This window comes from Panthera leo, chromosome C1 (genome assembly GCF_018350215.1).
Source record: "Panthera leo isolate Ple1 chromosome C1, P.leo_Ple1_pat1.1, whole genome shotgun sequence".
NCBI lineage: Eukaryota > Metazoa > Chordata > Mammalia > Carnivora > Felidae > Panthera > Panthera leo.
Window position 1 is genome coordinate 6,173,614 of NC_056686.1, and position 27,140 is coordinate 6,200,753.

Genomic DNA, 27,140 nt, shown 5'->3' on the forward strand with positions numbered 1-27,140 from the left:
CCTACAATAATGAATCACATTAAAGAAAAGGCAGATTATGCTACAAAAATCACAATGTTCAAATCAGAAAGAATCCAATTCGTCTTGTTAGAAAATTTACTTAGCAATAAAAATCTGAAGCCATCATTAGATCAAAAAAAGTTTAGTGACAATTCTATACTGAATAATGAACTCACTGTAGTAGACGGTATCTTTTTAAACATTTTTATGTAACCTCTACACCCAACGTGGGGCTTAAACTCACGACCCCAAGATCAAGAGTCACATGCTCTACCAACTGAGCCAGCCAGGACCCCCAGCAGATGGTTTTCTTATAAAAAATATTGAAGAGTGTAGAGCGCCTGGGTGGCTCAGTGAGTTAAGCGTCCAACTTCGGCTCAGGTCATGATCTCACAGTTTGTGAGTTTGAGCCCCACATCAGGCTCTGCACTGAAAGCATGGAGCCTGTTTTGAATATTCTGTCTCCCTTTCTCTCTGCCCCTCCCTGCTCACAAGAGCTCACATGCATTTTCTCTCTCTCTCAAAAATAATTAAAAAAAAAAAAGAAAAAAAAAAAAGAATGTTTCCAAGGGGCACCTGGGTAGCTCAGTTGGTTAAGTGTAGGACACTTGATTTCAGCTCATGTCATAATCTCACAGTTCATGAGCTCGAGCCCCACGTTAGGCTTTCTGCTAACAGTGCAGAGCCTGCTTGATATTCTCTCTCCCTCTCTCTCTCTCTCTCTCTCTCTCTCACAAAACAAATAAATAAATAAACAAAAAAAGAAAGAATCTGTCTAAAAATCAGCTTCCTGGGGCACCTTGCTGGTTCAGTCAGTAGAGCGTGCTACCCTTGATCCCAGGGTCATGAATTTAAGCCCCACACTGGGTGTGGAGCCTACTTGAAAAAAAAAAAAAAAAACAGCTTCCAGAATATTCCTTGGGGTCAGGAAATTAAGACAAATCTCCTGCATCATCGACCTCGATAAACTATATAATTATATTATCCAATCATTCACTTGACGAGTGAATGTCTGCTACATTCGTCACATGCTGGATGCAAAGGATGTGGAGGAGACCAAAGCAGATGTGGCCTGTGCCCTCCTAGAGTTGACGAGACAGCAATGAACCTGAGGTTGCAGAATCTGAGGGCAACACTCCGGATACCTCTCTTCCAGCCTCCAAGTTAATTATCCCCCTTCTGCTATCATGTTCTTGTCTCAGACTGAGTATAATATGATTAGGCTTCAGCTCTGCTCTACTAACATAATCATATATAATTATATTCCTCAAAGATTATACTCCTGTTACCAAAATTAAAATCAGCTTATTACCAAAATGCTATAGGAGCTATCATTAATGGTAGACCACTTTTCCAAATGGCAAATCTTATTTTCACATAATATTTCTCCTTAATTTCCTGTCAAAGAGTAACCTTATCCTTAAATTTAAACAACACTTTGCAGTTCCCCCTAGCTTCCAGAGAATGTCCTAAAAAAAAAATAAGTCATAATGTAGGGCTGCTAGACAGATGGCCAACCATATTTAGTTATTCCTCACAGGCCATTAAACCAAGCTCACTACAGAGCTGAAGCTGGACCAACAAGATTCCTCACTCGCTCGCTCTCTCCATCCCCTACCTTCTTGAACCTCCCTGAGAGAATGGACTGCTCAGCTGATTGGGTCAGAGTCCAAAACACTGATCGGACTCGTTTACTGATTTGAGGATTAAATGCCAATTAAACGTGACACACATATGACTGACACACATATATGACGATCCACACTATCTTGCTCTATGCTCATTTCTCTCACACACGCTCAAAAGGCTGATGTTTGGGTTTTCTGTAGCAGTAGTAAGATAGTGGGATTTAGGACAAAGGGAGATCCCATGCCTTGGCCTCAAGCTTAAGCAATAGGCTACAACCCAGGATAGCAGACAGCTCCACGTGGGTATTTTGGCCAAAAACCCAATTAATAATAATACTTTAAATTTCCCACTTGCCATTGTTCTACTCATGTAAATCTCCTTCAGGAACATCACCAGGAAGAGAACCAACTGAGCTATCATATTCTGATCATTCATTAATAGCCCAAACCTCACCATTACTCTATGGTGTCATTCTCTTGGTATTTAATCATGTACAATTCTGCAGCATTTCCTATATCCAAGAAATAATAAAAGTTTGGTTGGCAACTCAGAAGTCATTTGAACCCTCTAGAGTTGACCCACTGCTCCTATGTATCTCCTGGTTGTTGAGTATTGCAGATAACTAAGAAAGCAAACACAGTGGAAGTTAGATTTCTAAATGACAATGATAACAGTAATAATAATTTTTAAAGGCTAATATTTATTGAGTACTTACTATTTTCCAGGGACATTTTAAGCAACTTATATGTATTAATTACTTTGGTCCTCATAACAAACTTGTGAGATGAGTACTATTATCTCTCATCTTACAGATGAGGGAACCGAGACCCAGAGAGGTAAGTAACTTGCCTAAAGCCATAGTGTTATTAAGCAGCAGACTGGGGATTGAGTCTAGCGTTCTCTTAACTATTTTGTTAAACAGTATGATAAGGGGTGCCTAGGTGGTTCTGTCAGTTGAGCATCCAACTCTTGATTTCAGCTCAGGTCATAATCCCAGGGTCTTGTGACCTAGCCCCACATCAGGTTCCACGCTGAGCATGGAGCCTGCTTAAGAATCTCTCCCCCAGCCGCCACCACCCCTCTCCCCTGCTTGCACAGTCTCTCTCTTTCTCCCTCTCAAATAAAAATAAACAGTATAATGGTTAAGAGTGATCAAATACAGACTGGTAAATTTTGAGGCTCAGTACCCAAAAGACATCCAAGTCTACGGCCATACCACCCTGAATGCGCCCAATCTCGTCTGATCTCAGAAGCTAAGCAGGGTCGGGCCTGGTTAGTACTTGGATGGGAGACCAAAAGACATCCAAGGAGACCGAGGGCAACACAGATGTGGATCTCAGGAAAGAGATTAGGGCTAGATTTATAAACTTGCAGACTGGACATACTAGGTAGAACGAGGTCACTCTGGAAAACAATGCTGAAGGAGAAATTGAACAGAACCATGAGAAACAGCAATATTTAAATATTAAATATATAAAAGTTGACACTTTAGGGGCATCTGGCTTGTTCAACCGGTAGAACATGAGACTCTCGATCTTGAGGTCATGAGTTTGAGCCCCACATTGCAGGTGGAGATTACATAAAAAAATAAAATCTTAAAAAAAAAAATAAGTTGACATTTTAGGCCAAACTAATGATGCAGTAGGGTGCTAACTATTTTTGTATGTTATATATACAAAAAATACAGCATATTACAAATCAAAATATATAACAGTTATACCTACTCTATGGGAACTGGATCATAATTCAACTATAATGACTATAGGTTTACGGTAGCATCTGTTTTTATTGTACTCTTGGTCATATCTAAGTTTTTCACGCTAAATGTTTACACAAGAACACCACCTATCACACTGTTCCTATGAGAGAAAATAATCTGCTTTAAGATCTATCTTAAAGAATGTTTTCCAGGATATAAAGCTGTGAAAAGAATGATGGCCTAAATATATGACCATCGTTCAATGATTTCAAGATGCATGACGTTTTCCATTTGTACAGCACTGGAACTGAGGCAGGTCCTACAGTTAAACTGTTAACTGTATAAGTTAAATTGTTAGCATTTTTTTCATTCTTAGCCATACATGAAATAATGGCATCTTACTACTGATAACATCTTAGATACAATTAACTGCGTCTTTTAGAATACATTTAATTCCACATTTGAGCATACACACTGGTGTAGTTACAGGAAAACTTTCTGACTTCAAGGGGTTTTCAATCTAATGGAAAAGACATAATTAATACTAAGATACAAATGCAAGTAATAAATATTAACACAAGATAGGAGTCTCTTTCCACCATCTTTCAATGCTGCCATAATGGTGCACATGAATGTCCTGGCTCATGCTCTCAAGAGCATCACCAATGCCAAAAAGAGAGGCAAATGCCATGTTATTAGGCCATGTTCCAAAGTCACTGGTTTGTTTATGTCTTTTTTTTTTTTTTTTTTTTTTTAAGAGAGAGAGTGTGTACAAGCAGGAGAGGGGCAGAGATAGAAGGAGAGAGAGAATCTTAAGTAGGCCCCACGCTCAACACAGAGCCCAACACAGGGCTTGATCTCACAACCCTGAGATCATGACCTGAGCTGAAATCAAGAGTCAGACGCTTAACTGACTGAGCACCCAGGTGCCCCCATCATCCAGTTTCTAACTATAATGATGAAGCATGGTTACATTGGTGAATTTGAAATCACTGATGTTCACAGATCCGGGAAAACTACTGTGAACCTCACAGGCAGGTTAAACACATGTGGATGATCAGTCCCAGCTTTGATGCGCAACTCAAAGATCTAGAAAAAATGGCAGAATAACCTGCTCCTGTCCCATGAGTTTGGTTTCAATGAACTGACAACCTCAGCTGGCAACACGGGCCTTGCAGAAACAAGACAAAAACACACAGGAGCGAAAATCTTGGATTCTTTTTCTCGGGATGTAACACATACAGGCAAATAAAATGCCTCAATGGAGCCCCCCCCCCCCCACCAAAATGAAGTGATAAAATGAGGAGGAAGTATAGAACTGAAGAAAAGGTACTTAACTGGTAGGAAATCAGAGTGGCCAAACCAAAAAAATTCTAAGGCAGGTGTCCTAACCACAGTTTTAATTTAGATTAAATCTGGGGCACAAGGGTGGCTCAGTTGGTTAACTGTCCGACTTTGGCTTAGGTCGTGATCTCGCAGCCAGTGAGTTTGAGCCCCGCGTTAGACTCTGTGCTGACAGCTCAGAACCTGGAGCCTGCTTCGGGATTCTGTGTTTCATTCTCTCTCTGCCCCTCCCCAATTTGTGCTCTTTCTCTCAAAAATAGATATAAAAAAAAATTTGAAAGAGATTAAATCTGATGTAAGAACAACAGGAAAAGGGTAAGGAATAAGTGATACCTTAACAAGAGTAGAAGATGAATAACATGAGGTTATGATCACGCCACTCTCCTCTAAGAACCAGCAACTATTCTCTAGTTAAAGTAAAGCGTTGCTTGAAGATAATCAAAGGGGAAAACATTTTTTAAATCTTCTAGATTTCTCTCCTTTGAACCCCTGCAGTGGTTTCTAAATAAATCTACAAACTCTTTGATACTCCTCCCTTCAAGAGGTGGAGCTAAACTCCCTTCCCTTTGCACATGGGCTGGACTTAGTGACTTGATTTTAACTAACAGAATATGATGGAGGTGATGGTGTATGACTTCTGAGAGTAGGTCAGAAAAGGCATTAAAGATTCCTCTTTGCTTCCTCTTTCTCTCTCTCTCTCTCTCTCTCTCTCTCTCTGATCGCTCCTTCCGGGGGAAGCCAAATGCAATGTCATGAGGTCACTCAGGTAACCACACAGAGAGGTCCATGTGGCAAGCAAATGAGACCTTCTGCCCACAGCCAACTGAGTGAGCCATCTGGAAGCAGACCTTCCAGCCCCAGTCAAGCCTTCAGATGACCACAGCCCCGGCTGACACCTTGACTGCAACCTCAAGAGAGACCTGAAGCCAGAACCACCCAGCTAAGCCCCTCCCAAACAAATGACCACAGAAACTATAAGATCATATTTACCGTGTTGTCACCAAGTCTTGAGGTAATTTTTTATGCAGCAGTACGTAACTAATACAACCCCATGGCGTTTTGTGTCTCTAAAACACTTATGTTTATCTTCTACAGTTATGTGTATATAGCCAGTACGGACAGTAATTTCTAGAAGGCTGTTCTATTCATCTTTACATGCCTATAAGGCTTACCTCAAAAAACTACACAGTCAAGTACTTGGGATATTTTTTTAATATTTGCTGAAAGATTCTTGCCAGTGCTTACATACTACAGGTGTCCAAAAAAGAAGTGATTAAACCCTAAATAAGAGCAGAACTAGTGGAGTGGGGTGAAAAAGAAAATATTAATTTGACTGATCTGACTTAAAGCTGGAATAAGAAATTAGAGATACAACAATCTTAACTCCAGAATGGGCACCTGGCTGGCTCTGTCAGTAGAGCATATGACTCTTGATCTGGAGGGTCATGAGTTCAATCCCCACGCTGGGTGGAGAGATTACATTAAAAAAAAAAAAAGAAAAAAAAAAAAAAAAACACCTCCAGAATGACATTATGTATAAGGTGGAAAAAGCAGTCATTTTGTACCCTTGGAAGTACTGGAATGCAAAGCTTGCTTGAACAGAAACAGTACAGAGCAGCAAAGTTATATAACAGTATCACCCAGAAATTACTTCTTCATTATTAAGGAGAAAAGTGCAAGCCACCTGATTAAGAAAGGATTACTTTTACATGTGTTTCTCAAATCGTTCTTTAGAATATTAGTTTCCATAAGAAGCCCATAAGTATTCTTTGGGGAAGCAAAGAAAACCAACAAACTAAACAAACAAACAAGTTAAAAGAAAAAAAAAAAAAAAACCTGTAAACTATAGGATATTTCTGAGCCTTTAAGGTATCAATAATGTGCATTATAAATTTACTTGACCTCAGAACACTTAAAATATTTGCAGCATATTAGTATGCCATGAATAAAGTTTGGGAAACAAGGACTTGGGTAGGCAGGAAGATAGACCAGGTAGGTAGGTAGATTCACAGGAAAAATGTAACAAGACATATGTAATAAAATGATCTCACCTAAAAAAGAGATTTTAAATGACTACCATTTATGACTATGTAGTTTCTTAAAGCAACATAAACTGTTGGATAAGCTATCAAAAGCAACAACAGCCATACCAGATGTCAGGGAAAATAAAGATGGGAAAAATATGAGAGGATATAACAGTAGAAAAAATTCCCTTCCACAGGCCTTGGCTCCGAATACCTCCCATTCCCTCGGCTCCTACTGTGTACCTCAATGAGAGCTGGCTTGAACAGGTGAGCAGCCTGCCATCTGGGGGGCTGGTAGGTAGCTTAAGAAGCGGTCTGGCTCCAAACGCTTAACCAACAGTCTTAGCAGATCTTCTCTCTTGAGAAACGTTAATGAAATATAGAAGAAGTCCTTAGTAGTGGAAGCAGAAGCAGAGGCATAAAGACACAAAGAAACCAGAGATAAAAACGGCTGAGCGAATAGCAGAGGATTCGGTGGGCCAGCCCTGGCTGTTTAGTGTCTTGTGCAGAATACCTTCCTTCCGTTAAAAAAGTTAAGTTAGTATATTACTATCCAACCTGAACAACTTTATGTGGTGGCCCAACCAGAGAGAGCAGGCTCACAGAAACATAAAGAGGGGAGGGAAAGAGGACTGATGAGCAAGGGAACATCAACACTGGGTTTAATAAGGCGCATCCAGTTTAAATCCACCTGAAGAATGTTTTCACCAAACATCTTTTAAATCAGTGGCGGGAGCCTTTGCATCTCATTCGGAATCAAGTAAAACTTTTGTGGTGTGGATACACCTCCCCAGTGCAACCAGATTCTACCTAGGGAGGAAAAGGGTTTCGAGAGCCTCCCCAGGCAGCTGGTCCGAATCCATACATGCAGACACATGCCCACATTCTCACCTGCTCACACTACCCCCAAAGCACATTCACCCCACAAGCAACAAAGGGCTACCACCAGTCTACCTACCCTGCTCCCCACCCCCAGAAGCAACAGGGTCAGGAATCCGACCTCTGGGAGCCTGGTAAACATGTATAGGTGTGAATGAATGTATACGTGCATACTCACAGCACCTGGCTGAGTATGTGTGTGTCCAAGTGTGCTAGAATAGGTTTTTGTATGAAGGGCTCTCCCCCGCTGTTCCAAGACTCTGTCTCGAGATGCTGCAAGGCCAGGCTTGCTCAAAGCTCTCTTTCAGATTAGTACAGGCCCACAAAGTAAATACTGTCCCCTTTAGAGTGGTGTCCTTATGCTACACATAGCCTGCACAACCATACACAGCCCAGGCACTAGGGTATGGCTCAACAAACCCTTCCTGCTGAGGAGGCAACAAGGTAATCTGGTCGCTAAAGCTAGGCAGCATCCTTATCCCTAACAGTATTCCAGCATCCATGAGGCCCATCAGAACCTGGGCTTCTTGTTCTTCTGTGAAGCCTGACTCTCTAGGTGTCCATTTCTGTTCCTCTTTTCTCCCATACGTGAAATGACTTGGAAGATTTTTTGTTCCTTACAACCAAATAAGCCTAATCAAAACCCTTGCAAATCACATGTATTACCAGTTTTAATTAGGGCATGGCCAGTAACTTCAACTTCCGATGCCAAAGCCCAAGACAAAACAGGCTGTGAGGATTCTTCAAATACCAAGTGGTCTATGAATTAGAAGTCTTTTCATTTTGTAAAAAAAAAAAAAAAAAAAAAAAAAAGAAGTCTTTTCATTTTGTAACGTAACCACTTAAGGAAATATTTCACAATTAATTATACTGCTTACAGTCGTTGACACACTGGTAAAGTTTACCAAATGAAAACAATTTTACACTAACACAAATGGGTCGCTTTACAAAAAAACCTATTACATTAGCAGTCCTATCTGACCTAGTTACCTAATATACAGACACATGGCATATCTTACATTACTTACTGTAAGTAATATATTACTTATATATTACAGGTTAATTATGCAAATCACAATTCCAACCAAAACCTCATTCTAGTAAATATATATATATATATATATATATATATATATTTTTTTTTTTTTTTTTTTTTTTTTTTTTAACATTTATCCATTTTTGAGAGAGAGAGACAGAGCATGAGCAGGGAAGGGGCAGAGAGAGGGAGACACAGAATCCGAAGCAGGTTCAAGGCTCTGAGCTGTCAGCACAGAGCCCGACGCGGGGCTTGAACTCACGAAATGCAAGATCATGACCTGAGCCGAAGTCACACGCTCGACCAACTGAGCCACCCAGGCACCCCCTAGTAAATATATTTAGTATTTGAGCATGTCTGAGTTATTTGTGGTCAAATGTTCACTAAAATGGCTTAAGCAATATTAACCATTTCCTAATACATAAATGCTCATTTTTCCTCACTATTTTAAAAAACACTAGAACTGTCAGACAAGAAACCAAGCACAAGCCAACAGGCACACCAAAATCACACTTAAACAGGACAAGCAAGCTACAAATTTGGAATAATCACCAAGATACTACTAATAATTAACAATCACTTAAATATGATTCAAGAGGAATTCCTAGTTGTTGAAAAACTCTATGATCAGCTAGAGCACAGTGTTATCAGAAAGTGAATATGTAAAACAATAGTGTAATGTTTCAGGGTGTGTATGTGTGTGTAACGAAGTTCACAGCTATGTTACACTAATGACTCTAAACATCTGAATTTTCTGCTATCTTAGCCTTTAAATCAACTGCAAAAGAAGCTGCCAAAAGCAGTTAGTAGGAAAGCACAGCATTCCCAGAAGAATTCAGTATACACAACTTATTTTACTACTTGAATGTTTGATTACTGAGATTTGAGCAAGATGTTAAAGATTCAAAACTAATTTTAAAAGTAATGAGTGGAGGCGCCTGGGTGGCTCAGTCAGTTAAGTGTCTGACTTTGGCTCAGGTCACGATCTCACAGTTTGTGGGTTTGAGCCCCGCGTCGGGCTCTGTGCTGGTGACAGCTCGGAGCCTGGAGCCTGCTTCGGATTCTGTGTCTCCCTCTCTCTCTGCCCCTCCCCTGCTCACACTCTGTCCCTCTCAAAAATAAATAAACATTAAAAAAAAAAACTTTTTAAATAATAAAAGTAATGAATGCTTACTAAATCCATAATAATCTTCAACAGGCACTGGTTTTAGAAGGGCATAGGTCATATTCTTGTATGTGTGTGTTTAAGGCACCTGGCATGTTTCTGTTCAACAGTACATATAATTGTTGCAAGCCCTGACAGTAATTACCGCGCCACTTTTTTAAAATGTTTTGACTGGCCACCAGGCCAAAATTGAAAAAGTACAATTTATTTCTTGTACAATTTATTTCTGGCACATTTATTTCTTGATTTGGACTACCTTTTTGTTGTGAACCTTTTTGTTGTGAATTACTCTAGTCACCTTGCAACAAAACACTGGCAGAGAATATAATGGATTGAAATGACCAGACTCTATTCCTACTGAATAAATAATACATTTGAACTGTTCACACTTCACTGTAAAAGATATACAACTTTAGGGGTTACACTCTAAGTTGTGAAAGCAAAGTGGATCAGAAATCACATTCCTTAGAGCAGCCGGTCTGGAACAGAAGATGTTTATTCTATGCTGTCGCCCTTGCCTCTGCAAACCTCTCTCTCTAGCAATTCACTACATTAAAACAATTGAGATGGGGTAGGATGTGTGATAATAAAAATCCTTCCAGGCATTTATCAAACAAATTATCTCTGAAACTACACCTTGGATTAGAAGTCTTTAAGCAGGAATTTGGCCTTCTGTGTCAATCTGTGCACATGCTCATTTCACATTTTCTCTTGTCTGTGTTTTTTTTTTTAATCTATTTCATAGAATAAGTCGTCCTATCAGACTTAATTTTATTTGTTTATACGACAATTGAAAACAACATTATCGCAACACAACACTATGACATCTGCAAAACTGCTGATTTTAGTGAGTTCCTCTCCCCCCCATCTCACCCCACAACTGCATTTAATACCAGAAGAAAACCCCTGGGTCCAGTGCAAGGATTTTTCTTTTCTTTTTTTTTTTTTTTTAATTTTTTTTTTTTCAACGTGTTTTATTTATTTTTGGGACAGAGAGAGACAGAGCATGAACGGGGGAGGGGCAGAGAGAGAGGGAGACACAGAATCAGAAACAGGCTCCAGGCTCTGAGCCATCAGCCCAGAGCCTGACGCGGGGCTCGAACTCACGGACCGCGAGATCGTGACCTGGCTGAAGTCGGACGCTTAACCGACTGCGCCACCCAGGCGCCCCAGGATTTTTCTTTTCTATAGAGCAGGTCTTTTTGATTTTTTACTAATAATACTGAAAACTTTTTTTTTTTATGTTTTATTTATCTTTGAGAGAGACAGAGACAGAGCACAAGCGGGGGAGGAGCAGAGAGAGAGAGAGAGAGAGAGAGAATCCAAAGCAGGCTCCAGGCTCCAAGCTGTGAGCACAGAGCCCAATGCGGGACTTGAACCCACGGGAGATCATGACCTGAGCCGAAGTCAGGACGCCCAACCGACTGAGCCACCCAGGAGCCCAGATACTGAAAACTTTTTAAAGACTGCTAGTGTATGTACAGTTTCCAACACCAAGAACCCAAATAAATCCCTTTAAATTTTGTTTAATATTCCAAGACAAACTATATTTCTCATCAGAGTATCAATTCAAAAGGGTCCTTAGAAGTCACTATGTGTAAATACTGATGATAATAGAACAAATTGTCATAACTCAGCCAATAACATATAAAGCCTCAACGCACCAGTACCAGTCAAAGGGCATCTGTATCAGCAGCTCAGGGAAGTGGCATTTGCAGGAAGGCACTACAATTGCGTTCAAAAGAAAATCATTAGGCCTCAGCCGTTACTCCCCTCCCCCGTTCTCTTCGTCAAGATCCTTGGAAGCAATTAACCAGTAGAAGGTGCTATTCTGCAACCCACAGTATTCACACCAACCTCCATCCTTGGCCCAGAGCTGGTTTTAACCCAGGTGGACTCTGTCATCCTATTCCTTGTCCAGTATTCAAGGAAGCCTCTCTACACCACTCCCCCCCCCCCTTCCGCACAAAGAAAAAACCAGATCTTCTTTGATAACCCCTATTTACAAAACAAAACTAAACATGACAGTTCCATAGCCGGCATACCTGATTATCAACCATCAGGCCACTAATATGTCAAAACACACAGACACTCAAATACAATTTTCGTCATCTTAACTGAAACAATCCACCACTGCTACCTAGAAAAGACCCTGGTCATATTCACTACAGTAAGAGTCAACGGAACAAATCACTGTCTTCACCAAAGTCAGGGGCAATGAGGAATAGGAAAGCAGACTATAAGGCCACGACGTAGAAAGAGGAATTTTATCTTTACATACACAAAAAAGAAAGAGCGGCAGAAACTAGAAATGCAAAGGAAAGAAGGCAGGTGGAGAAGAGGAGTCTCTGAACATGTTTGAGAGTGTCCTTTAGTTTCTAATATACTCTTCTGCCTCTTACAAGGTTGCAAAAAAAGCCCAGACAAGAGATGGGTGAAAGAAAGCTGAAAAAGAAAAGCGTCCACCCTTCCCCCATCTTCTCTCCTCTCTCCCAAAAAGAGCTGTGTTTGTCTGTGCAAACCTAGTCCCAAATATGGGAGAGAGAGAATGAATGTGTGTATGGAAGAACAATGAGCCCTCAGCCTGGTATTGTGTGTGTGTGTGTGTGTGTGTGTGTGTGTGTGTCTGCCTCTGCCTCTTTTCCCTTCGACCTCAACAACAACAGGGAGAGCTGGAAGCCAGCTCTCCATGCAGGCCATCAAAATCAAAACTGGTTTATGATTTACGGGGGAATTAACTCAGCAAGCAAATCCATGGAAGGAAATCGCTACCCAAAGATGATTTTATTATTGTATAGATCCATCCTGTCTCCCCTCCCCCAACAGACTGAGACTAAAGAAACCAGTGCACACCAGACAAAAAGGTCTCTCTTTAAATGGAAAGCAATTATCAAAACTGTTTCTTATCTAAACATAGGATGCATTCATTTGTGTTCCACGAAAATGTTTGTTTGTTTTTTTTTTGCAATTCGCCAACTTTCCCTTTTACTAGTTATCTTTTCTGGGTTTAAAAAATTTGCTTTGGGGAAAGCTATTTCAGGATTCATACAAAACTACTTTCTAAATGTCCCTTAAAATAGTAACACATACTGAAACATTTAAAGCACCCAGTTTCTCAAGGACACATTTTGCTTAAATCAATGTTTGAAGTCTGTAATCCAGAAAAAATTGTAAGCAAACCTTGGAAAAGAGGCAGAGGAAAATGACAATTCAACAATGAATCATTTTGTTTTCCTTTCAACAACTTCTCAAGCAACCAGTTTCAAAGGAAACCTGCAATACTTTCCCCCTCCCCGCGCACACACAGGCACACACACGCGCGCACACACACACACACACTCACAATCTATGTAAAACTACCTCTCTTCCTTTCCAAAACCTTAAAAAAAATAAAAATAAAAATAGAAGCCACTCTCTTTCACAGAGCAAAACTCAAACATGGTAGTAAGAATCCTATTCTGCTCCAAGTGATTTTGGGCTAGTAATCACACAGAACAGAGAACTGGAGATTTAGAACACAAAGAAGGAATCTCTCCCTAATGGGAAAATGATACTTTAAGAAAAGTCCTCCCCCCAAGACCCCCAAATCCACAAACATTCAAGAAATGTACACTGTGGGTCTCTGACTTCCTTTCCTTTCCCCCACTACCCCCCACCCCCAGTTCGGCCAATAATTCAGTCACATGAAACAGTTTAACCTCAGACAAGTCAAACAAGAGCATGAATAAGCAGCAGAGAGAGAACAGGGGTCAGCAGACGAGTGGGACAGTGACCTGGCCCGCACAGGGCCGAAGAAGTCCCCGGCCCTTTATGCCCGCCCCCCCACCCCCCCACCACCACCACCACCGGGCGCGCGCGGCTCGCACGCCGGCCTGCCCTTCCCGGCTCCCGGCGGACCCGGGCGTCCACGCCGGCCCCCTGCCACCCCATGTCCGTGCCCAGGACGAGGGGCCAGGAGAGAAGGTGGCCGCCACGCGCCGGCAACTTGGACACTTACCTTCCCCGGATGCGCTACACCATCAATGGAGGTGTGTTCGGCCGGCTCCCGGGAAAGTGGGGGACGGGGCGGGAGGCCCGCGGGGCTGGGGGCCGCCGGGCTCGGGCCGAGGAGGGGGCCGGCCGCGGGGACAGGGCCGGGGGCTGCAGGGGCTTCCCTCCCGTGACCTCGGGGGCGGTCTCCACTTGCTCCCTGTTCCTCGCTCGGCCGGTCCTTCAGGAGCGGGAGCCCAGGATCATGTCTGGTTTTGTTTTTCTGAGGGCGAGGGGCTCCCTGAGGATGATGGTGATTTTTTTTTTTTCCTCAACTAGGAGAGAAAATGAGGCAGAGACAAGGTGGGAGGCGAGCGAGGGGAGAGCACGGGGGAGGCGGAGGCGGGGGCGAGACCCGAGTCGGGCGAGCGTCTCGGGCGTGCGGGAGGAAGAGGAGGCTGGGAGCGCGGGGGGCGGCTCGCGAGCGTCTGTGGGAGCAGCGGCGCCTCGGCGATGGTGGCCGAGCCGCGGCGGGGCTGCTGCACCGACCCGCCGCCCACTCCGCGCTCGGGCCCGGCCCACCTCGCAGTATCGCGCCTCGCCATTGGCGCATCCGGAAGTGACGCGCGCGGAGGCCGGGCCAATGGAAAGCGGAGGGCGGGCGGAGGGGCGGGACTTCTTGCGTTTTATCTCTTTCTCTGTCTCTGTCTCTGTCTGTCTCTCTCTCTCTCTCTCCCTCCCTCTCTCCCTCTCTCCTTTTTTTTCCTTTCTAATAAAAAGAGCAGAAGAGAAGGAGGGGAGCGGCCGCGCTGTGCGGTGCCGACGCCGGGGCCCGGGCTCGAGCGCGCGCTCCGGGCGGCGGCCTGGCGGTGGGCTGGGCCCCCCACCCGGGCGCGTCTTTGTGCGCTGCCGGGGTCGCGGCGCGCCGCGGGCAGGTCCCCCGGGCCGACCGCCCAGGGTCCCGTTGCTCTCGTTATTATCAGGGTCACAATTTGCCTTTTCAGCCACTTCAGACGCGGACTCCTATCCCGGGGCCGGGGCGGGGAGGGGGCGGGGGGGCGGGGGACACGGAGCGGGTTGCAGCGATTCGCTTTAAGGACCCTTTCGAAATTCCGATGAGAAGGAACGTTTTCAAAATAAGTCTGTGGCAGAAGATTAAGAAAGAGTAAAACGAAATTCTCAGATCGCGCTGCTTCTTTGAAAAGAATATAGCAAAGATGAAAAGCGTGGAAAGTCTCATCAAGGAATAAAGAAGGGACTAGAACCCCAGTCGCAGAGGGAATTTTAGACAGAGAGCAGTGTGCACAACCCTATGCCGTAAGTTTCACGCAAAAAATCCAAATACCACCTTTTTTTCTTTGAGAGGCATAGTATTCTGTCCCACTTCCCGAAAGGCTGGTAATCACGGGGTCTACGGTGCTGTAAGGGGAGAGAGGGGCAGGCCAAATGTTCATATTCTAGTTAATATAATTTATAGGAATGAGGGGTTTGGAAATTTTAATTATGACTAGCAGTTTTTGAAATGCATATCATGTTTATTGAGTTCTTTCACACACCCTGGCATGAATCCAGGGCGAATCATCAACCTATTGTTGGTTGGTTAATATACTGTAAATGCTATTGGTGTCCTTATACCATACACTCTCCCTGAAGGAGTTCAGATCTGTATATAATAGAATAATTAAGGGATACAACACATGCAAAATAATTCACTCATCTATTTCAAATAAAGTGATAATTTTCTCTTTGGAATATCTATTCAGATTATAATTTCCACATCCAGCAGTTTCTTTTAAGAATAATTAGGACTAGCAGATATTATTGGACGGTGACCCAAGAGAGCTAAAAACAAATAGGTCTGTGCCGTTACCTTTCTGAGTAACTTCTGGCAGGAAAAACCCTGTCTTGCTGCAATTCCTGCAGCTATGAAATGGGAAGAGTAGTTAGTAGCTCGTTATATATCTAATAATGTGAGAACCGAATTTTACAGCATAATAAATTTCAGTAAAAGGCTCTGGACATCCTAGATATGGATGGAACTATTCGACATCAGTTTGGAAATAATGAGGAGTAAAGGGTATTAGATGGCTTCAGTTTCCATCAAAATCTACATTTACAAGAGCACTCTTTCTAATAAAGGTTCAGCCCTGTGGTGGGCAAATGGACCACAGTTTTTCAGAAGATGCCTGTGAATCCTACACTACCATTCAGCGGAGAGGAGAGACCCTCTCAAGATCAGGAAACCACATTTTTTGTAGTATTAGGGCTTGCCATCACTTCATTTATTTAAAAAACCGTAGCTAGGGGCGCCTGGGTGGCTCAGTCGGTTAAGCGGCCGACTTCGGCTCAGGTCATGCTCTCGCAGTCCGTGAGTTCGAGCCCCCGCATCGGGCTCTGTGCTGACAGCTCAGAGCCTGGAGCCTGTTTCAGATTCTGTGTCTCCCTCTCTCTGACCCTCCCCTGTTCATGCTCTGTCTCTCCCTGTCTCAAAAATAAATAAACGTTAAAAAATAAAAAAAATTAAAAACCATAGATTAAGGGGCCCCTGGCTGGCCCAGTCAGTAGGGGCATGCCACTCTTAACCTCAGGGTTGTGAGTTTACCCCCTATGTTGGACATAGAGCCTACTTTTAAAACATGTAGATTTAGGAGTCTCAAGATTTCACATTGTTACAAAGCATAACATTATGCTATCGCGCCATAAAATTAGCAAACTAGGTCTCTTTAACTGCAAAATCTCATGCAAGAATTGTGGTCCAGCCGTAAAGCTGGAGAGTACAGCCTTCCTGAGAGGCTGATAATGTAATAACAATACATCTTAATAAGGAAAACTATTAAACCATTGATTGAAAGCTTACTACATCCCAAGCACCATGCAAAGCATGTTGTATTCCTTGGTCCACTTAGTCCTGACAACAGCCCATGAAGTGTATTATTATCTCCATTTTAAAGGTCAAGAAACTGGGGCTTGGAGAAGTTAAATAACATGGTCAAGGTGAAAGAGGTCAAATATCTAGTGGGTTTTTTTCCCCCCGCTATGAAATTAGAATGCATTTCCTAAATCTCTTTTCAGCAAGCTTTAGAAAATGGGGATTACTTTTGGTTATTGAATTTGAAAATATCAAGAAGGATTTTTGTTAGTTATTTTGTGTATCTTACTATAGGTAGAAGTGATTTTATTTTGTATGCAGAGGTCACATCAGAAACATAAACCATTATTTCACAGAAGCTGGGAGAGGAGTGCCTAGGTGGCTCAGTCGGTTAAACTTCCAACTCTTGGTTTGGTCTCAGGTCATGATCTCATGGTTGGTAAGTTCAAGCCCCAAATCGGGGTTCACGCTGCCAGTGAGGAGCCTGCTTGGGATTCTCTCTCTCCCTCTCCCTCCCTCAGCCCCTACCCCAACTGTGAATGCGCTCACTCACTCTCTCTTTCTCTCTCTTGCTCTCAAAATAAATAAACTTAAAAAAATAAATAAAAGAAGCCAGGAGAAAGAGGGATTATTTAATAAGTGATGTTGGGACAACCAGATAACTATATAAGAAAAAAAAATGCTGAAAAAAAATGTTTTAACTAGATTTATGTTATTCCTTTTTTTTTTTTTTAAGTTTATTTATGTATTTTGAGAGAGAGAGAGAGAGCGTGCGAATCCAAAGCAGGCTGTACACTGTCAACCCAGAGCCCAACATGGGATTCAAACTCATAAACCATGAGATCATGACCTGAGCCGAAATCAAGACTCAGACACTTAACCAACACAGCCACCCAGGCACCCTAAGCATGCAACTCTTGGTCTCAGGGTCATGAGTTCACACCCCACATTGGGTGTAGAGAGAGACCTTACCATGGTCTACAGGATTCTGTAAGACCCATTGAGCCTCTATTTGTTAGCTTGAGTTTAAAAGTTTATTTTCTCTATAACCCACATTATAGGTTATGTTTACTCTTTTGTATATGTCAGATATTTTATGATTTGTTTTAATGAAACCATGAAAGTCATTAGAGGAATACTAAAAGCTTTTCAAATCATGGATTGAAGGAGTTTTTTCTAAGCATAACAGGAAATCCAGAAGCCATAAAGGAAAAACACCAATAAATTTTAATGCATACATATTTTACATCTCTATAAGACACAAAAGAATAGCACAACAATGCAAGAAACAAAAAAATTGAGGGAAAGTATTTTCAATACCTATAATATAATAATAATTATAATAAATTACCATAATATAATAAAGCTCTTACAAATTTGTAAGAAAAAATCAGACAAATGGACAAAATATATGAACAAAAAATTCATAGAGAAATGTGTTCAATAAACATGATTCAATAATAATAAAATAAATGCAAATTAAAATACTCTCTCAGATTAGGGAAAAAGTTTACCTTCACAATACCCAGTATTGATGAGGATGTGGGAAAACAGGCACTTTGATGCACTGTTGGTAAAAATGTAGTCATTCCCTTTTTTAGAACACAATTTGGCAACAACCTATGAAACAATTAAACACCCATACCTTCGACCCAGAAATTCTACTTCTAGAAAGCCATTCTACAAATAATCTTGCATAAATGTATAAAAATAATACAAACATATATATAACTGCAACATTATTTATAATAGTGAAAACCTGAAAAAACCCAAACACCCATCAACAAAGAATGTTTAAATAAATTATAGTACAAACATACAATGGAATGGAATACTTTATAGATTTCAAAAAGAATTAGGTAAATCTGAGTTGATACAGAATGACGATCGGGATTCAGAGTCAAGTCATAGAACAATTATGCAAAAGTATGAATCTATTTGTATTTTTTTTTTTTTTTTTGTAGTAGGCTCTCTGCCCAACGTGGGGTGGGTCTCGAACTCACAACCCCCAGATCAAGAGTAGCATGATCAGGGCACCTGGGTGGCTGTCAGTTAAGCGTCCAACTCTTGATTTCAACTCAGGTCATGATCTCACAGTTTGTGAGATCAAGTCCCACATTAGGCTCTATTAGGAGCCTGCTTGGGATTTTTCTCTCCCTCTTTCTCTGCCCCTCCTCCACTATGCTCTCTTCTCTCTCAAAAAATAAAAGGGATCGCATGCATGCTCTTCCCACTGAGACAGCCAAGCCTTACCTATTTGCATTTTTTTAAATTTTTTATTTATTTTTATTTTTTTATTTTAGAGAGGAGGGCAGGGGTTGAGGGAGAGAGAGAGAGAATCTTAAGCAGTCTTCACATTCAGCACGGAGCCCAACTTGGGGCTCGATCCCACAAACCTTAAGATCATGCATGACCTGAGCTGAAACCAAGGGTCAGACACTCGATGGACTGAGCCACCCAGGCACCTCTATTTGATTTTTAAAAGGACGAGTTTGTAGGGGCACCTGGCTGGCTCAGTCAGTTGAGCATGCAGCTCTTGATCTCAGGGTTGTGAGTTCAAGCCCCATGCTGGGTGTAGAGATTACTTAAAAATAAAAAAAGATCTTTTTAAAAAGAGGGACAAATTTGCATCTGCTTCAAAAATGTCTAAAAACACATTCACCAGGAAAATGTTTGTAGTGAGTCCGCTGGGCATGGAATGAAGAGTAACGAGGGAACAGGAGACAGACTTGATTTCATTTGACTCTGTTCTGTTTGATTTTTTTCTCTTCATATCAAGCATGTATAATTTTTATAATTTAAAAAAAAAAGAATTCAAGTTCTTTGAACATATGGCTGGTAACTAGCCTTCATAATTCACCAGAAGTACTCAAGCTTTAGAACAAGTAAATTATTTTCCTCTAAAATGCCTTCGGCAAAACTGGGGTGCTTTATCAAGCCTGGTAACAAACTGAAGCTTGTTTCTAGGCATTTTCTTTGAAATTGCCTTCCAAGATTATGTGGTGCAAACGCCAGCCAGCACTGTGCCCCAGCCACCTCCCTTCGCACTTTTCCTTTTTTTTAAACTTTTTTTTAAATGTTTGTTTATTTATTTTTGAGAGAGAGATAGAGAGCGAGCAGGGGAGAGGCAGAGAGAGAGAGGGAGACAGAATCCCAAGCAGGTTCCATGCCGTCAGCACAGAGCCTGATGTGGGGCCCGAACCCACAAACCATGAGATCATGACCTGAGCCGAAACCAAGAGTTGGATGCTTAACCAACTGAGCCACCCAGGCGCCCCTGCACTTTTTCAGGTGGAGCCAGAACAGAGCTCACTACTCCTTCCCACCGTGGTCTGTCTGCGGATGCTTAACGCTCACCTTAGGTTTACCGACACCGGGGGTTCGCTTCACAATGTGTTGTACATCAGAATTGCTGCCTCCTCAGTCTTTTCTCTCAGAGCCAGTAAGTAACCCCTGATGGCCTTTGACAGTCCCTCCACTGAGCCGGAATGGAGCCCTGGGTGATTCTGGCCCTTACTGCAGGAGGCACCTGTCACACATGCAAAAACATGTACAAATGTGAAACAAACAGGGGCGCCTGGGTGGCTCAGTCGGTAAAGCATCTGACTTCGGCTCAGGTCATGATCTCATGGTTCACAGGTTCGAGCCCCGGGTCGGGCTCTGTGCTGACAGCTCAGAGCCTGGACCCTGCTTTGGATTCTGTCTCTCTCTCTCACTCTCTCTCTCAAAAATAAGTAAACATTTAAAAAAAAATTTTTTTTTAAGTGAAACAAACATCTTTCCAAAATTCAAAGCCCTTTTCCTTTGCGCAGATGTGACTGATTATGGACGGCAATTAAGATTCTCCACTCAACTCCAGACTCCGATGAATTTTCTTTCAACCAAAGTAGAAGTGGGTCTATACACCAACACACCTACAGGTAGATCTCAAGGAAGCCCTGCTCCGCTAAACCATCAGATCCAGTGATCCATGATGCTTTTCTCTGAGTTACGCTTAGCCAGCCAATGCCACAGCATGCTGTCCGGAGGCAATGGGTGCCTTTGGGATGAGATCTAAACCCAACATCTGACCTCTGACCACATGTGGTCATTGAAAAGTCTCGTAGGGCTTCATGAAAGAATTAAGGGGAGGAGATGCTGATTTTCATTGTCCTGGCCCAATTCCAAGTTTGATCGTTCTCAGTCCTCCTCCTTTGTCTGCCTGCCATCTCACTGAGACGTGCTATTCCTCGGTTCCTGTTATAAACAGCTGTCCACTGTTACCCGAGCAAGCCAGAGAGCCGGCAAACTCCACCCTGGGGGAAGCTGCATTTCAAGATAAACATTTCCTCCGCATCTTTGGTAAATTACTTAGATTTACCTTGGAGGAAAGGTATAGTTTTCTAGAGAGAATAAAGGCATAGTAATGGGGAGTTAAAAATTATCCACAAGCCCTGTTTTGTCTAAACGGTGAACAAAGAAGACCGGAATTGATCACAAAGGGGCCCTCAGAAGGGGGAGTCCATAGGAAATAAATCTGAGATTCTGACATTTTATTTGGGAACCCAGAATTTAATCTTAAGCATTGATTGAAGCAGGGGCTATTTGCCACCAAAATGCATTTCTTCAATCTAAGGCATATTTACAAACAGAGCAAACAGGCAAGTGACTCTGTAAACCAAAGGAAACGAAACACATCCTCTGCCGTTCGAGCTTCAGTGTCTATGTTGGTCGTGTCTTGGCCCCTCAATTTAATGCTCCCTCCCTCCTTTTCATTCAACACAAGACATCTTAATTTCAAAATATCATCCCCAAAGGTTTCTTTCTAATACTCCAACTTCCAGAGTAATTACTCTCTTTAATCTTAAAAAGACAATTTAGGGGCACCTGGGTGGTTCAGTCAGTTAAGCGTCCAATGTCGGCTCAGGTCATGATCTCACGGTTCATGAGTTTGAGCTCTGTGCTGACAGCCCAGAGCCTGGCACCTGCTTCGGATTCTGTGTCTCTCTCTCTCTCTCTCTGCCCCTCCCCCGCTCATACTCTGTCTCTCTCTCTCTGTCTCTCAACATTAAAAATTTTTTTTTAAATTACTCTTAAAAACTCTATTAACTTTTTACTTTTTTAATATATATTTTTTTAATTTTTTAACGTTTATTCATTTTTGAGAGACAGAGAGTGAGCAGAGGAGGGTCAGAGAGAGAGGGGGACACAGAATCTGAAGCAGGCTCCAGGCTCTGAGCTGTCAGCACAGATCCCAAAGTGGGGCTCGAACTCACAAACCTTGAGATCATGACCAGAGCTGAAGCCAGTTGCTTAACCGATTGAGCCAGCCAGGTGCCCCTACCCTTGATACATGTCAAAATAGTTAACCTTGGGGCACCTGGGTGGCTTGGTCGATTGAGCATCCAGCTTTAGGTCATGATCTCATGGTTTGTGGGATCGAGACCCATGTCAGGCTCTGAGCTGACGGTGTGGAACCTGCTTGGGATTCTCTCTCTCCCTCTCTCTCTGCCCCGTCCCTGCTTGCACATGCTCTCTCTCTCTCTGTCTCTCAGAATAAACATTTTTAAAAAGTATTTTAAAAAATAGAATAGTTATCTTTATGGTGGATGTTTGGCCTCTTTTAAGTTTATTTACTTATTTATTTTTAAGTAATCTCTACACCCAACATGTGACTCGAATTCAAGACCCCAAGATCAAGAGCCACATGCTCTTTCAGTCAGCCGGGCGCCCCAATGTTTGGCTTTTCTTATAGAGAAAATGCAAAAGAAGCAGACCACAAAATACAGAATGTTCATATTCTTTTTTTTTTTTTTAATTTTTTTTTTCAACGTTTTTTTTATTTATTTTTGGGACAGAGAGAGACAGAGCATGAGCGGGGGAGGGGCAGAGAGAGAGGAAGACACAGAATCGGAAACAGGCTCCAGGCTCTGAGCCATCAGCCCAGAGCCTGACGCGGGGCTCGAACTCACAGACCGCGAGATCGTGACCTGGCTGAAGTCGGACGCTTAACCGACTGCGCCACCCAGGCGCCCCCATATTCTTTTGATCAATAAAAACATCATAAGAGGGGCAGCTGCCTGGCTCAGCATTCAACTCTTGGTCTCGGGGTTGTGAGTTCGAGCCCCACATTGGGTGGAGATTACTTAAAAATAAAATTTATTTAATTAAAAATGTCATAAGAATGATTTCCCAAACATCCCCCCAAAAGGCCGTCAACCAATCTCCAAAAGAGCCCCATTACCTTCAAATTAATAGCAAATTCTTACTACAGATATAGGATAGAGAACGCCTAGACAAGCTGTGATGGCTCTTTGCTATACACAGAAGCATGTTCCTCCTCTAACCTAGGTACGCAATTACAATCCCAGGGTGAAAGGAATTGTCTAGAGTCAGGGAGAGGTGACAAAGGGACAGAAAAACTTTGGGTAAACTGATTACCACTAATAAAGGAAATGAATTTCAGTCTCTGTAATTAAGGATAAAGTACAGGAATAACAATACTTGGTTATATTTATTTATTTATTTATACTGACTCTTGATTTCAGATCAGGTCATGATCTCATGGTTCTTGGGTTCAAGCCCTATGCCGCGTTGGGCTCCTTGCTGACAGCAAGGAGCCCGCTTGGGATTCTCCCTCTCCCTCTCTCTCTGCCCTTCCCCACTAGTGCTCTGTCTCTCTCTCAAAATAAATAAGTAAACATTAGAAAAATTAAATATAAATAGATTTTTTTTATAATCTTACAGAATTTTTTTTAAACTTCTTTTAGAAGCCCCTGATAATATACTCATGAAGATGCACTCCCAAACCCAAAACAGAAATCAAATAGTATGGGTTAAAGACTCAAATGTGAAATGCAAAACTACAGAAATTTTAGATACAGTGTATGAGAAGCTGTTGAATAAGACCTAAAAAGCACAACCTGGTGAAAGACACAATTGACTAAAATGATCTCAAAGACTTCTTATGAGAAATTACATTAAAATAAGTGGGAATCACATGTTGGGAAACGATCACTGTAATTTCCATAAGCATGACAGGATTAGTGATTAGAATCCATAAAGAATGCTTATAAATCTATTCAAGGTGGGGCCTCTGGGTGGCTCAGTCGGTGGAGCATCCGACTTCAGCTCAGGTCATGATCTCACAGCCTGTGAGTTCGAGCCCCGCGTCGGGCTCTGTGCTGACAGCTCAGAGCCTGGAGCCTGCTTTGGATTCTGTGTCTCCCTCTCCCTCTGCCCCTCCCCTGCTCATGCTGTGTCTCTCTCTCTCCGTGTCAAAAATAAACATTAAAAAAAAATCTATTCGAGAAAGACAACCCAACAGAAAAGTGGTTGAAGGTAAGAACAGAGAATTGGCAGGGGCACCTGTGTGGCTCAGTCAATTGAGCATCCAACTCTTGATTTTAGCTCAGGTTATGATCCCAGGGTTGTGGGATCGAGCCCTGCACTGGGCTGCACGCTGAGCTGGGAGTCAGCTTGGGATTCTCTCTCTCCCTCCCTCTATACCTGTCTGCCCTGCTTGAGCCTGCTCAATAAATACATACATACATACATACATACATACATACATACATACAGAAGTAAAGAACAGACAATCGGCAGAAGAATCTGTATGTCCAGTAAACACAAAACGATGTTCCATCTCTCATGTCCTCATTCTTGGCAGTTTCAATACACACATAGATGACCCTTCTAACAACTGGCTTCTTTTGTGTGTGTGTGTGTGTGTGTGTGTGTGTGTGTGTGCGCGCGCGCGCGCATGTGCACATGCATGTGTGTGTGTGTTTTAATTGTCAAATACACATAACAATCTATCATCTTCATCATTTTTGAGTGTGCAGCTCAATAAACTACATTCACACCGTTGTGCAACCAGCCTCCATGTGCAAGATGAAATTCTTGCAAAATCAAAACTCTATATCCATGAAACAACAACTCCCCATTTTGCCCTCCTCCGCCAGCCCCTGGGAACTACTATTCCGCTACTATTTCTGTTTCTATGAATTTGACCACTCTAGATACCTTATATAAGTGAAATCAAACAGTATTTGCCTGGCTTATTTCAGTTAACATAACATCCTTGTATTAATTTGCTAGGGCTAGCGTACAGAGTGCCACAGACTCAATGGCTGAAAACAGAAATGTATTTTCTCACAGTTCTGGAGGCTGTAAGTCTGAGATCAAGGTGCCAGCAGGTCTGGTTTCTCCTGAGGCCTCTCTCCTTGGCTCATAGGTGGCTGCCTTCTGATTGTGTCCTCACCTGGCTTTTTCCACGTGTGTGCATCCCTGGTGTCTCTTACTCTTCTTTAAAAAAAAAAAAAAAAAAAAACACCTTTTTTTTTTCAGGTCACCTGGGTAGCTCAGTCGGGTAAGCTTCCGACTTCAGCTCAGGTTATCTCACAGTCCGTGAGTTTGAGCCCCGCGTCGGGCTCTGTGCTGACAGCTCAGAGCCTGGAGCCTGCTTCGGATTCTGTGTCTCCCTCTCTCTCTGCCCCTCCCCCACTCATGCTCGGTCTCTGTCTCTCCAAAATGAATGAACATTAAAAAAAAAAAGAATTAAAAAAATGCACATGAAGCCCTCATAGTTGACTGTGGACATTGCTTAACTACATGTAAGATTGAGTTCACTCATAGTCAGTATGAGTATATAGCAGATTTGAGCTTTGGCATTGACTACTGTCAGGTGTAAATTTTTGAAAACTTTTTTTTTAATGTTTATTTTTGAGAGAGAAAGACAGAGGGTGAGCAGGGGAGGGGCAGAGAGAGGAGACACGGAATCTGAAGCAGCTTCAGGCTCCGAGATGTCAGCACAGAGCCCAACAGGGGGCTTGAACCCACGAACCATGAGATAATGACTTGAGCCGAAGTCGGACATTTAATCGACCGAGCCACCCATGCGCCCCATTGAAAACTTCTGAATGAAGTTGATTATAACACTTTGGGGGAAAAAACTACTTAGTTGAAGTCACTGAAATGTATCAAATCAATTTTGGTGATCTCATTTAAAATAAATTCTCTGTCCTCTAATATTTCTATTAACTCATGTTAATACAGATTAAAATAGACAAACGTTAAGTATACAAAGCTACGGGCATTGTTTTAATTTCAAGTATTCTCTGAGAACATGTGATTAGACCGTGTATAGATAACGGTGTGTATATGTGTTCCAGAAGAATTCAGATTCTTGTCTTCCGGAAATAAATCTGAGTTGGTCCTAATACCACATCCCCAGTGACTCGACGCCCTCCTCCTCTTCTGTGTCTGTTTACATTCCATGGCCAAGCACTGTACCCTCTGCCTTCCACACACCCTCAGCAACCTGCCTCCTCACTTCCTAATATTCCCTGAGCCAAACCACAACCCTGGTGATAATTCCAACTTGCTGCCTGCTCGGCACCTGCACCTGCCCAGCCAAATGCGTCTGGCATCACACGGCCTGGTTTCATTTTAAATTCATGACCACAAGCCTCAAGTGGACTCTTAATGCCCTTGGCAATCATAGGCTACTTAACCCAGGTTCACTTCTCACCCAATGCTCCAGCAAGTTATCCGCCTCCCTTCCTCCCTCCTCAAACCTCCAACCCCCCTCCCTTCTTTCTGAGGTCACTGTGGATATTGACGTGATCAGCAGAGGAAGTCCGCAGACTGCCCACTCCCCACATCTATCTCTCCATCTCTGAACCCCACCCGCTGGCTTCCTGCCTGCTCCCGTAGATGAATCACCTACAGTGCTATGGACGTCTAGCCCTCTGCTTTGACCCCTCCCCTCCCATCATTCATGAGTACCACTCAGCCCTTCTCCCCTTTTTCTGATACACCTTTCTTATTTTTATTTTTATTTTTATTTTTATTTATTTATTTTTTGCTGTCTGCTGGACCAAAACTTTTCCTACCGACAATGCCACGGAGCCCCGTGTTGCTAGAGCGAAGAGCCAATTCTGCCTGCCACTTTCCTGATCTATTTGCAGCTTTTGATACAACTGATCGCGACCTCCTACCTGACAGACTCTTTCGGCTGGGCCGCCGGGACACGATCCTCCTGGTTTCCTGTTACCTCACAAGTGAGTATTTCTCAGTGTTTTTCAGTGATTCCTTTGCTTCTCCCCAGCCTCCGAGTGTTGTAGCCCCCAGGTGTAGTCCTTTTCTGCACCTACAATCCGTCCCCTGTTGATTCCATTCCATTCACTGTCATGACTTTAAAGACCACCTAATTGCTGATCATTCTCAAGTGTACGTCTCCGACCCAGACCTCCCTCCTGAACCCCAGACTCCTATAGGCCAAGGGCCGGCTCAGCATCTCCACCTGGATGTCTAAGGTATGTCAACTTTAATATCCCCAAACTAAGCACCTGCCCACCTGAGGTCTTCCCCATCTCAGTCGATAGCAACTCCATTCTTCCAGGTGCTCAAACTAAAACCTTTGAGTCTTTCACATCCACATCCAATGCATCAGAAAAATCCTATTGGCCCTGCCTCCTAACGATGTCCATGAGCTGACTGCTTCTTACCACCTCTGCCACTACCATCATAGTGCAAGTCGCTGT

At 42.7% G+C, this 27,140-nt stretch overlaps 1 protein-coding gene across 4 annotated transcripts in view; it reads right to left on the reverse strand.

The window, feature by feature from the left end:
• Nucleotides 1-14,283, reverse strand: part of RERE (arginine-glutamic acid dipeptide repeats) — a 423,275-nt gene extending 408,992 nt beyond the window's left edge. For 3 of the 4 annotated variants that reach the window (XM_042949978.1, XM_042949977.1, XM_042949975.1), the window contains exons 1-2: nucleotides 13,774-14,283; nucleotides 6,940-7,054 (exon numbers count right to left, since the gene is read on the reverse strand). The gene's annotated coding sequence lies outside the window, so the exon portion shown is untranslated. The remainder of the gene's footprint in view (nucleotides 1-6,939; nucleotides 7,055-13,773) is intronic. The other variant, XM_042949976.1, reaches the window with a different exon arrangement.
• Between the last annotated feature and the right edge of the window lie 12,857 nt (nucleotides 14,284-27,140).